Here is a 13,424-nt window from a genome sequence, read left to right on the forward strand (position 1 = left end):
ACTTCCCCTCAAGGTTTCCACACCGTTATAAAGATGTTTCATTCTCCTTCTCAACCGATGTGAGATCTTAGAGTGAGTCTTGAGAGGCAAATTGGTCATTATTCAACACGAGCATTTTCAATCCTCTGCTCTACCAATTGAGACCATTTCCGACACATTAGGCTTATTTTTATACTAGATTTAAACCGGTGACAGGAGAATTTTCAATATTCTCCTCTACCAATTGAGCTATACCGCCCATTTAATTTCATTTCCGACACATTAGACTTATTTTCATACTAGATGAGGTCAATGGAGATAAAAACAAATTACAGCAACAAATTTCAGACTATTCACCCGTTTTTATGGTAAATAATAAAGTGCATCTTTTTGTGATTTTGGGAATATGGTGAGAATAAAGAATGATTCCATGCAAATTCTAAGCATTTAGAAGAGAAGGAGGTATTTTCAATGCGTTGAATTAAGCTTACGTAGAGGAAAATTGAATAATATATACGCAAATGCATGTGTTCAACGAGTTGTTTAAATTGAAAATTTGAGGAAATTATATAATTTTTGCACTATACTTAACAAGTGTTTGCATCTCTTGAGCAATTTGTTGAGGCATTGAAATGAAGAATATCCAAGAAGGAAAGTGCATATAGGTAGTAACGATTCACTTTTCGAGACTTTATCACACAAGTGATGTGAATGAATAATTTGCAAACTAAGTACACAAATTCAACCGAGCATACACTAAGTCGAAAGAGTTAAATGCAAATTAGTTTACAAAATATGACAAGTTACAAAAGTACATAGGATATGACAAAAGAATCATATCTATGACTCCTTATGTAGTTGTATGGCTCTGCACGCTCTTATCTATGATAAGCAACCTATTTGTAAGTTCTATCGTGGTTCTAGGATTAGCCAATTTCATGGCTTGTTTCTCAGCTTCTTGACTTTAATGGCTAAGATCTAGATAGGCTTCTATTATTGGCTTATGTCTTCCCACAAGGGAAGAGTCTCATGATCAATTAGATGGGAAGGGTGGGTGTGAGCTTCTCCAATATCAAAACATCTAACCGATTGTGTATAGTAATAAAGAAAAACATCTAACACATTGTGTATCGTAACAAGGGAAAGAGGTAGAGCCAGTCAATATGCTATCCTTTTTAAGATTTATAAGGGGCAATGAATCTGGTCTCAGTTTGCGCTTATTCTCAAACTTCAACATCTTTATCATGAGTGCTACTTTAAAAAGATAGAAAACCTCCCGGCCTTGAAATTTTTTAAAGTTATAATGAAGCCACATTGTGGATGAGATATTACGATCATAGTCAAAGTTCTATAAATATTTATAAACATGGATTGGAGTTTGAGATTTTTAAGATATCTTAAATTTAGGAATGATTTAAGAGTGATTTGGTTGTGTTGCCTTTTAATATAACGAATGAAAAAAAATGTTAAAATGAGACCTTGAAGACGTATGGACAAAAAAGTGCATTATTGGACCTTTAGGTAGANTTTATCTTTTACTGTTCAGGCAATGGGTGAATCAGTCTAATTCAGAAAGAGTCTTTGGTTACAGAGTTCCATCAGGGGGAAGGAATAAAAGAAAGAAAGCTAGCTCGGCCGGCTAAGACAGAGAGGAGGTAACCAACACCAGCTTTTGAAAGAGTTAAAGAAGGGAACAAGGAGTGAAACTGCTCGACCAAAGGGAGAGGAGTGAAACTGTGAGACAAAATAAAGCGAAGGAGTGAAACAGTGAGACCAAAGGGAGAGGAGTGAAGGAGTAAAGGGGAAGGAGCGAAGGGAAGTCTTCTCATTCATCTTGTTCTTGTCTTGCTTTCGAAAGGATAGGTGAACCAGAATGAATAAGGAATTGGGTGTTTACTGTTACGGTTCCGGGGCAGGCTCATGAGCAAAGCAACTCGACTCGAAGCGGAGTGAGCAAATCTTTCTTTCATTTGGTTGAGTCTTGAAAGCGGAATCCAATTCAATCAAAGAGAAGAGAACGACAATGAATAGGTTACGGTGAAGGATCCATAATCGAGAGGTTATTCTTTCCTTACTGTTCTTGATCATTAATAAGTAGGTGAAGTAGTTCAGGTCATATCGGTTCAGTCGAGAAAAGCTGCTAACTCATTCATTTATTCAAAGACAGTAAAGGATCTCTCTCTCATTCTTCTTCTTCCGGTTCAGGCGCTTCTCTTCCTGTTCTTTCATTCTCTTCTTCTTCTTCTGGTGAAGTAGTTCAGTCTCTTTCCTCTCCCTCATTGAGTTCAGTTCGTTCACTCTCATTCATAAGGAGTAGATAGAGTCAAAGGTTCTTCTTGACGCTTTTTGACCTAGTAAAACCCACCTGAGTTCAAGAATCAATATCGTATTAGGGGGACGGACAGGGTATTAGTTATCTATAGATACTAATTATTAGTTCTCTCTCTTAGGGGGGAGGGAAGGAGTTATCTTTCTTACAATTCTCTCTCTTTCTTTCCTTCCTGGTCAGTCTCTCTCTGTCCTTCCAACCCAGCAGGCAAGCAGGTAAGCAAGTTCCTTCCAACCCAGCAGGCAAGCAAGCAAGAAAGGAGAAAGAAGTAATAGTACTGCCTGTCCCGTAAACTCTCTCTCATAAGGAGTTGAGTCGAGACTGACTGTTCACTCTAATTCAGCTTTAGTTGAGTGAGTCTTCCTGCCACCTGCCTGTTCCGTTCCTTCCAACCCAGCAAGCAACAAGCAAGCAGTTCAAGCCAGCCCAGCCTAGCCTAGCCTGTCCCGTAAACGATCTTCTTTCCTCTTTACTTGAGTAGTCAGTCGGTCAGGGAATCAATATCGTAGGGGCAGGAGTTAGTTATCTCTCTTTCTTTCTTTCTTATTTCTTTCTTAAGGAGCTTCTTTACTTACTCTTTCATTTAAATCAATTCATTCTCTTTTCCTTCTAGCTAGTTCTAATTGTAACAAAGAAGGAGAGGAGCGGGACGGGAGCTGCATGCAAGGAATTGACTCTCTTCTCTAAACACAGTAACTAGGTTCCGGTTCAGGTGAATGAGCTAATCTTTCTTTCTCGGCAGGTTCCGGTGTTTGAAGGTGAAGGAAGGTTACGGTTCATGAGCGAAGCCCCTTTACCCACAGGGGAGGTGAAGGAGCGAAAGCAACTCGACCAAGAGGGAGAGGCAATGGAATTGTGAGACCGAGTTGTAGAGGCGAATAAGCGAAGCAGCTTGACCTTAAGGGAAAGGAGTTCCATCAGGAGGAGAAGGAATATCTGATTCTGCGCATCTTACTCAATCTTGACTTTCTTCTTTTCTTTACTCGACTGTAAATATAAAGGGAATATCTGATTCTTCTTTCATTCTCGTCAGGTTCAGGATTGAATGAATTTAGCTTGACCTTGTTCAATCAGGGAAGGTTCCGGAGTTCTTTCTCTTTTCTTTACTCCACTGTAGAAGAAGAAAAAGGTATTGAAGATAGAAGTTGAATCATGAAATACAAACAACCACGTAACAAAGGAGAGGAGCTGATCACCGCTTTACTGAGTTTACTGTTCAAGAATCAATAGGTGGTGAAGTAGCGTAGCTCAGGGAGATAGAGGGGCAGGATCAGGTAATAGCTTGACCTACAGAAAGAAGGTCAGGTCAGAGAGTAGAGGAAAAGAAAAGCTGAAGGAGAATTAATAGGAGTAAGTAGAGAGAGGATCAAGATCAGTTAATAAAGAAGAAATAGATAGGTTCAGGATAATCTTTAGTATTTCTCTTTTACAGTTAGTTCAATCAGGGAGAGAGAGTCAATTCAATCCTCAGCTGCCGAGTGAAAGAGTGAAGGGACATGAACGATGATGAATCTTGAGTCTTTCCTTCCTGCCTGTAAACTCTCATTCTTCTTTCGCCTTTCCCTTCTTTACTGTTCAAGAATAAATAGGTGAAGGAAGGTCCGAAGCGAACATACTTTCATTTGTTTACAGGAGAGTAAGCTCAATCAAGGATCAGATCAAGAAGCCCAGGGGAGCGAAGGCTGCTCGACCAAGAGGTGTAGGAGTGAAAGAAGGTTCCGGTGAGGGAGAGAAGCAGATAGTTTACGAGTTCAATCAGTCAAAGGAGAATGAATCTTGTTGAGTCTCATTCATCTTCCTGTTCTGTCTCTTTCGCATTACCTAAAAAATGAAACTTGACAGTCGTCTAGTATCAATTTCATAATCAATGGTCCTGTAAGGAAAAAGAGTGAAAGAGTCTTGTCTCCCTTACACTGTAAAGTCTCATGAATCGAGAGTCTTTGTTTACAGTCTCATTCATCTTCCATTTCCTTCTTTCTTTCAGATAGGTGTAGGAGTGAAGGAGTGATTGATCATTAATAAGTAGGTAGAGGATCAAGATCAGTGTTTGAATAAATAGGTTCAGGTGCTCAGCTGTTCAACCCATAGGGAAAGAAAAGAGACCAATAAATAGGTTCAAGATAATTAATCGGAAAGGTGCGAAGCTGCGAGACACACACACAATCAATCACCCAGGTTGTTACAGTGAAAGAAAGAAGAAATAGGAAATAGGTTACGGTCAGGTAATCAAGTATAAGGGGAAGGAGTTAAGTCCAATGAATCTCTTTTCTTTCGTCTTAGTTTACCGTTCAAGAATAAATAGGTGAATGAGCTTTACCTTGGGAAATCAGAGAGAATGAGTCAATTCATTAGCGGCTTTCCTGAGTAATTATTGAATAAATAGGTGAAGCAGGGGAAGGAGAGAGAGAAGTTCGTAAACTCTGGAGTCTTTCTTACAGGAAGGAGCGAGAGTCAAAGAGTTAAAGAATCCTATCAATAGGAAAAGGAGCGAAGACGAAGACAGAGTGAAAGAATAGCTTTCCGAGTGCTTGAATCAATAGGTTTCGGAGTTCAGGGGCGAGGCCGTGAGACCGATAGGGAGAGGATCATTCTTCTTTCCTCTTGACTTTCCCTTTTTCTTTCATTTTCTTCTTCTTTCAATGAATGAGATGATGATGATTCTTCTTTCACACTGTTCAGTCTCTTGTCTTGCTGGAGTCTCCCTTTAGTCTCCTTTCTTGTCTTGAGTTGAATCTTGACTCGAAAATGACCTCTTCCATCAAAGGGTGTCGGTTGAGGAGAATTAATAAGGGGTATTTCCAGCAGAATCAAAGGAAAGCAAAGAGACCTAAAATAGCTTTACCGTTCAAGAAGGGACAAGTGATTGATTGAGTGAACGATCATGAATCGTGAAAGAAGGTGATTGATAATTCTTCTTTCTTCTTCTTTTCTTACAGTTCAATCCGGTGAAGGAGAGAGAATGAATCCTGAGTATTTCTCTTTTTCATACGATGCGCCTCCGGGGAATACAATCCGTTGTGTCGTAAGTGGAGTGGGTTGTTGCAACCGCTGTTCTCTTCCTTAGAGAAGCTGATAGTTTACGAGGTTCAGGTTCAGTAGTGATTTCGTTTACCAAGTGAAAGAAGAAGAGAAAGAAAGAACAGAAAAGAGACCGAAGGAGAGAAGCCGAGTCTTTGAATAGTTCAACCCGAGTGAAAGAAGTAGGATCAGGAGGATCAGGATAATTTCTTAATTAATCAAAGGTGTAGGAGTGAAGGCAATGGAATCGCTTTACCGAGTTCAATCCGTCAAAGGTTTAAGGTTGAGTCGAATGAATGAATAAGGAGTCTTGTGCATTACCTCCTTCAAGAAAAGAGAAGAGACCCAGTGAAAGAAAAGAGCTACTTCACCACTTTACAGTTCAAGAAGGGAGACTAAAGAAGCAGCCGAGGTTCCGGTCAGGTTAATAAATCAGGTAAATAGGTAAGCTAATGAATGGACGGACTGACTCTCCTTTACAGTTCAAGAAGGGAGAGGTGAATGAGCGAAGCAAGCCGGCCGAGGGGCAGGTTTGAGTTCCATCTGGTTCAGTAGTTCACGATGACGAATAAGGAGTGTTTACAGTGAATAAATAGGTGTTCCGGATTTCATTCATAAGGTAAATAGGTTCAGGGCAGGAGAATGAATCTTGAGTTGAGTCTTTGTTTACAGTTCCATCTGGTCAGGGAATCAGGTCAGGTTAATAAATAAGGTCAAAAAGGAATAGAGGAAAAATAGTCCTGGTTTGAGGTTACGGTTCTGGTTCAGTCTCATTCAAATAGCTTTACCGAGGGAAAGAGTTCAAGCAAGAAAGGAGAAAGAGCAGTTCAAGAATCAATAGGTGAAAGAAAGTATGCTTTACCTTAATCAGGTTCAGGAGAAGAGAATGAATCTTTCCTATTTCTCTTTTACAGTGAAGGGGGAGGAAATGAACCATAACTTCAGGGAGGGAATAGATAGAGGGGAAGTAGTTCAGGAGCGAAGCTGTGAAACCGATAGGTGACGGAGTGAAACAGCTCGACCAAGAGGGAGAGGAGCGATGCTGTGAAACCGATAGGTTCAGCAGTTTACCGAGTTCAATCTATCTGGTTCAGGAGGGAAAGAAGGATCAGATCAAGAATGAATAAGGAGTTACGTCTTGACTGACAGTGAACGAGAAAGAATGTTGAGGATTGACTGACAGTGAACTCTCATGAATCTTGAGGATTTACTGACAGTGAACGATCATTAATCTTGAGGATCAGAGAAAGAGAAAGAAGGAATCTTTCGGATTTACTTACAGTTAAGTCGAATTGATTCTTCGATAGGATTGACTTAGTAATTACCTTGACTCTCTTTTATCCCTAAAAATAGACGGAGGATAGGATCATTCTAGTTTTTTGAGTGTTTACAGGAGAGTGAAAGAGCGAGACCGAGAGGGAGAGGAGTTCCATCCAGTAATACAGGTTCAGGTTTTCCCTTTCTTCCTTCCTGACTGTTGAGTCTCATTCATCTCTCTCTTTTCGTCAGGTTCGTTCCGGTGAAGGATTTCATTCATTGACTCGACTGGCAAGTGCTGGTAATATCCGTGAAGGGGAATTAATCTAATCTTTCTTTCATTTTCAGAGTCTTTCCTTGAAACACTTGCTTGATGAATAAGGTTCCGGTTCAGTTCAGGAGTTCAGGGAAGGGACATATCGGTTCAGTCGCTTCTCTTCTCTTTCTTGAATGAGATGATGATGATTCTTTAACCTATACATACTGGGAAGTCTCATTCTTGTTTCACTCTCTTCTGAATGAATAATAGGGGAAGGGAATAGAGGTTCAGGTTCAGTAGCTAATTCATTGACTCTTTCAGGATTTCATTCATTGATTCAAACACTGTCAAGTCTCATTCATGTTCCTGTTACGGATTTCATTCAAGAATAAATGAGTTCAGGGTCAGGTAATAAAAGAAAGCTAGAAAGGCTAAGACAGACAGAGAGGAGCGAAGGATCATTCTTCTTTCGTCTTTCAAGCGAGAGGAAAGAAAAGCAAAGAGAAGAGATCTCTCTCGTTCAAGAAAAGAGCTACTGAATGAACCAACCCATTTACTGAGTGAAAGAATCCGGGAAGGGAGAGGAAAAGAAAAGGAGAAAGAATACGGAGGAGGAGCGCAGCGAACATCCTTTCATTTGTTGTAGAGGTTCAGGTTACGGTTCTAGAGCTGATCTTTCTTTCATTTGTTTGTTTCGTCTTTCAAGCAGAATCCAATTCAATCAAAGAGCTACTTCATTCATCTTTCTTCTTCTTTTATAAGAGAGTACTAGAATAAGAAAAAGAGTTCAGGAGTTTCCCTTGTTTACTCTGTTTGAATAACGAACCATAACGGAACAAGGCAAGGAGTGAACGAGAATGAATAAGGAGTGTTTAGTCTGTTCTTCAAGAATCACTCACAACCACCCACGTAACAAAGGAGAGGAGCGAAGCCAGCCACTTTACAGTTAAAGAATAAATAAATCGGTTCAGGAGCAAACAGACTGATAGTTGTAGAGGTTCANGGGGAAGGGAATAGAGGTGAGGGAGTAGTGAAACCCCTTGTTGGAGAGGTGAACTCAGCAGCTTTACCTTAAGGGGAGGTGAAGGATCGATCATTCATTCTTTCTTCTTTCTTACAGTAGAGTAAGTAAAAGAACATCAGGTCATATCGGTGACGGTTCCGTCATTCATTTACTCGACTGGAAAGTTAAAGAAAGGATAGGTTCAGTCTCATTCATCTCTTTCCGAACTCATTACCCAACCAGAGTCTGGGTCAGTCGCTTCTTTTTCTCTTCGTTTACAGTTACAGTTAAAGAAGAAGAAATAGGGAATATCGGTTCAGCTGGCTGAATGAGTAAGTAGTGAGAGCAGAAAGATCAATTTAATCAAAGAGCTACTGAATGAACACCTATTTACCTTTGATGAAAGAATAACCGAACAAGATGGGAACAAGGAGTGAAAGAGCTCGACGGAGTGAAGGAGAGAATGAAGAGTAAAGGGGCGAAGCCGAGGTTCAGGATTTCTTATTCTTTTGTTTCCTGTAAAGGGGTGAAGGAGAAAGAAGAAATAGGAGTAGCTCGACAGTAAAGGTTCTGGGAAGGGAGGTTCAGGCAGAAGAAGAAAATGAAGCTGAATGAGCTGATCTTTCTTTCATTCTGTTTCCGTAAAGGAGAATGAATCTTGAGTGTTTACAGTCTCGTAAATGAATTAGCTACAGACTGAACCTATTTACCTAGTTCAACCCTCGTTCAAGAATAAAGAGAAAAATACATTCTGACTGACTCTCATTCATCTCGAGTTTCCTCTTTCCTTCCTTAATGGAATAACTGAACACTGCTTTCTTAGTATAGTTATATTCCCATCAAAAAGCTTTCTTCGTCTCGTCTTTCCTTCCAGTGAACGAACTCTCATTAAGCTTGATTTCCTCTTTCCTGACTGTAATTCATCTTCTCTTGCTTTCTCTTCTTCGTTTACTTTGAATAAATAGGTGAGGGTCAGGTAATTGAGTATAAGGTTACGCTTCCAAAGGAATATCTAATTCTGATTCTTGCATTCTCTTTCTTTCTCGTCAGGTTCAGGTTCTTCAAACACCTACCTATTTATTTACCGAGTTCTATCAAAGAGATAGTTCAACCCTTGCTTACGGGAGAGGTTCCTTCTTTCATTCATTTACTCGATGGGAAAGTTCTGGGAATATCTGATTCTTCTTCTTCTTTCATTCTCTAAACAAGGTAAAGAAAGCGTCTTCCTTCTTCCTTCTTTCTTTCACCTATTGATTTCTTTCTTCTTGATCCTTCCCTGAATCCCGATCTTCCACTGCCTTCTTTCTTGAACTGTTAAGTCGAATGAATCTTTCATTTCTTCTTTAACTGCTAACTCCTGACTGACCGGATTGATTGAATTGTAACCTCCTTCACTCGCATATGAAATCCTTCTTGCTTGTCCCTATTTATGAATGAACTCTGTAAACTCATGAACTACTTCCTTCACCTTCTTTCTTTAACTCTGTCTCAAGGTCAAAGAAAAAGAGATAAACTCCTTATTCCTTCTCCTTTTCCTTCTTTCACGGTAAAGTGGCTGGCTGGCTAGCTTCGCTACTTGTCTTTCTCTTTTCTTTCAGCTATTGATTTCTTCTTGAACAACAGTAAACTCATGAACCTGATTGAACTCCTTCCCCTGTCGGTCTCGCAGCTGAGCTTATTCGCCTCTCCAACTCGGTCTCACTGCTTCGCTCCTGCTGCTGAACCTGATTTGACGAGGTAAATAAATAGACTTGCTTTAAACAAATAGACTCACCAAGCGTAAATGTAAACTCATGAACCTATTCTATTGGTTGAACAATTAATTCCATTGCCTTGTGCAGTTATTGTGAGTTATTCTCATCAGGTAAAGCTCAATCACCTGTCCTTTCGAGTCGAGCTACTTACTCATGAACCGGAAGGAAAGAGGGGAGAGGAAAGACTCCTGAATCGGGGACTCCTTATGAATGAGAGTTTACAGTTAAAGAAAGAGTCAATTCATTAGCTAACCTATTTCCAAAGAAAAGAAGAAGAAAGACTAACGAGACTTCCCTTCGCTACTGAATGAAACCTTGACCTTCAGTCAATCCTCTCCCTTACGGTCTCGCACTTCGTCCCTCTCCCTTAACCCTTTGACTATCCCCTTTCCAGTCTCGTAAATGAATGAAATCCTTTAGCTCTACAACTCGGCGGTAAAGTGTCTTTCTTCGCCCCTGAACTGAACCGGGTACAGTTTCATGTCTTCGCCCCGTCACCCCTTTACTGTGTTTAGAGAGTAAATTCCTTAGCAGCTCCTGAACAACAGGAAGAGAAGCTCCGGAACCTTTGTTTTCCTCTATTCTCGGATTGACCAGTAAACAAAGACTGAACTCAAGATAGATTAATTATTCTTCACCTATATTACTATCTGTTATTGAATTAAGGAAGTCAAGCAAGAAAGATCAGCTCCGGACCCTTCTCCTCTACTCAAGCTTAATGAGAGTTCACTGGCAGACTCATTAGCCTGATCCTACTGATTTGACTCTTTCACAAGGTAAATGGAATAGGTGTTTGTTTGGTTCTTTCTCCTGAACTCCGGAACAGGAATGAGGAAAGAAAGCTTAATGAGAGTTTACTGTGTTTGAATCAATGAAGGAGTTAGCTGCTTTGAAAGCCGAAAGCAAGACAAGATTCATTCTATTCTGTTTGATTGAAGAAGAAAATGAAAGATGAATTCTCCTCAACCAACTCCTTATACTCCATATTACCTGAGCTACTTATGGCCCCTATATGACCTGATGAATGAAGGAACCTATTTCTTCTTGAACCTATTCATTGTCGGAAGGAAAGATGAATTAGAGTAAACTCCTGAACTATTCTTTCACGGTAAACAAACTAAGACTCAACTCTCAACAAGCAAGATGAAGACGACTGATTTCACTCTTTCACTCTTTTACTCCCCTGCCTCTACTCTAAGAAGGACTCATTCGACGGAACCTGAGCTACTTCACCGTAGAGTCAGTCCATGAATGAAAGACTGAAGATTCATTCTCGTTCACTGGAAGGAAAGACAAAAGATTAATTCGACTTAACTACTGAACTTGTCCCTTCTTTCTTTAACTGTCTGTAAACTGGGAATCTTAGCTCAGATCTTGCTTGATCCTTACTTAATTCTTGTTATGTATGGTTTGTTATTCAACAAAGGCTATTCTTTCACTCTTGGACTCTCCTGTAAGTAAGAGATGAATGAGACAGACGTATTTCCCTCCCCTATCGGTCTCGCCGCTTCGCTCCTTTCTTTTCCTATTTTCCTATGGATGGATTCTCTTGATCTTCTCCTTATTAATGAGAGAGATGGAACTCGGGTTTCACTATTCAAACACGACCAGTAACCAAGGGCAAGCCGAAAGAAACAGGCAAGAATGAGAGTTGACTCCTTCGCTTTATTTTGTCTCACAGCTTTCGCTCCTCTCCCTCTTGGTCGAGTTGCTTTCGCTCCTTCCTTTTCCTATTTATTCACTGTAACCTCCTGGCTTGGCTGTCCGTACTATTACTTCTGACCCTGATGTGGAACGAACTCCTTTTCTTCCCTTCCTATTTATTCACTGTAACCAGACTCACCTCCTTATGAATGAGACGGAACTGACTGACTATTCAATCCTGTAACTCAATCACCTTCTTTCTTTCGCCTATGGATTCTTTAACTGTAAACTAAGACTCAACAAGAATGAGACGGATGGCACTCTGTTACTCTCCTGTCTGTAAACAAGGTAAAGCGGAAAGCAAGATTCATTCATTCATTCTTTCTAAATGGGTAAAGCTATTTTACGGTCGAGTTGCTTTTCTCCTCTTTATTCTTCTTTCTTTCATTTCACAAGGTAGTAAATAAATGGAATAGAATGGAATAGGTGTTTGATTGACCTCTTTCTCTGTTCTTTCCTTTGATTCCGCTTGCAAGACTCACTGCAACTCTTATGATCTTACCTCCTGACCCTCTGGATTCTTGAACTGCTCTTGATCCTGAAAAAGAAAGTCAAGACTATCGATTAACGATCCTGATGGAACTCAATCACTATCACTATTCTTTCACTAGGTTCAGTAGTTAATTCATTGCCTCTCTCTTCACCTGTGCCTTCCCTTCTTTCATTGNAATGAGAGTTCAGACTCAACCTCCTATCCCCTGATCCTCTCATCACTACTTACTCATTCAGCACGATATTCCTTGAACCTAGTTTATTCAAAGACAGTAAACGAAGAGAAAGAGAAGCTCAATCAAATCACCTTTACAGAAACAGAAGAAATGAAGGGAGAAGAAAGATGAATGAGAGTGAACTCCGGCCGTAACCTATTGATTCTGGATCCTTCCCCTCTCCCTTTGAACGAACAGTAAACACTGATTATTCATGATCCTGAACTCCGTAACCTGTCCCACTCGGTAAAGCTGCTTCGCTCAATCACTGAACCTTTACAGTCGGTCGAGTAAAGAAAAGAAGAAGAAAGCCTCATTAGACTGATCCTCCTTCTTTCACTCTTGAAGAATTCCCTTCCCTTCGCTACTGAATGAAACCCTGACGGGAACGAACCTTCTTTCACTCCTTAGCTGCTTTACAGTAGAGGAAAGAGGAAATCACTACCTTCTGTAACCTGAACGGAGAGCTACCTCACCTGAACCGTAACCAGAACCTATTTATGTATTCTTTCTCCTGAACTTATTGGTCTCACTGCGTCTCTCCTTCGGCTCTAAACTGGTTGCTTGGTTCTTGATCCTCTTTATTCTGACGAGGTAATTAATTAGGAAGTCAAGACTGAACTCTTCTCTTTCTCCTTATTAATCAAGTGTTGAAAGACTCAACTCTCGCTCGATTCATGAGCCGGAACCGTAACCAACAAGTCAAGCCGAAAGAAGAAGAAATTCATTAGCTTAGCTGCTAGACTCAACTAAAGATGAATGAGAGAGAGTGAACTGAACTCCTGCACCTATCAGTCTGTTTGCTCCTTCCCCGATATGCCCTGAGAGTCAATTCCGATTCAATCCCGCTCCTTCTTTGTTACAATTAGAAATAGTAGAAAGAAGAAGAAGAAGATATTCTTGTCTCGTAAATGAATGAAAGAAGGAACCAGAACCGGAACAGGAAGAAGAAGAAGAGAAAGCAAGAGAAGAGGAATGAGAAATAACTACTTCACCTTAACCTGACTCGATATTCCTTCTATTTATTTCCCTTATTAATTCAATCCGTAACCTATTGAGAAAGAAGAATCAGATATTCCTGTCGAGTAAATGAAAGAAGGAACCAGAACCGCAACCGCCTGTATTCCCTTCGCTCCTAAACTACTTACTCATTCAGCTTTGACTCTACTATTCCCTGACCTACACCCTCTGGAACTGCTCTTGATCGTTTCTTGCTTTCACTCTTGAACAGTAAATAAACTCGGGAAAGAAGGGAGAGTCAATTCCGATTCAATTCCGAACCTTTATCAATCTCCTGAACCTAAACCCCTATGACCTGCTAACCTGAATACTCTATGGATTACCTGACTGCAACCTCTATCCCCTTGAACCTATTTCTTCTTTCATTCAATCCGGAATCAGGGGAGAGAGTCAA

This window comes from Cucurbita pepo, chromosome LG09, assembly GCF_002806865.2.
Source record: "Cucurbita pepo subsp. pepo cultivar mu-cu-16 chromosome LG09, ASM280686v2, whole genome shotgun sequence".
In the NCBI taxonomy this organism is placed as follows: Eukaryota; Viridiplantae; Streptophyta; class Magnoliopsida; order Cucurbitales; family Cucurbitaceae; genus Cucurbita; species Cucurbita pepo.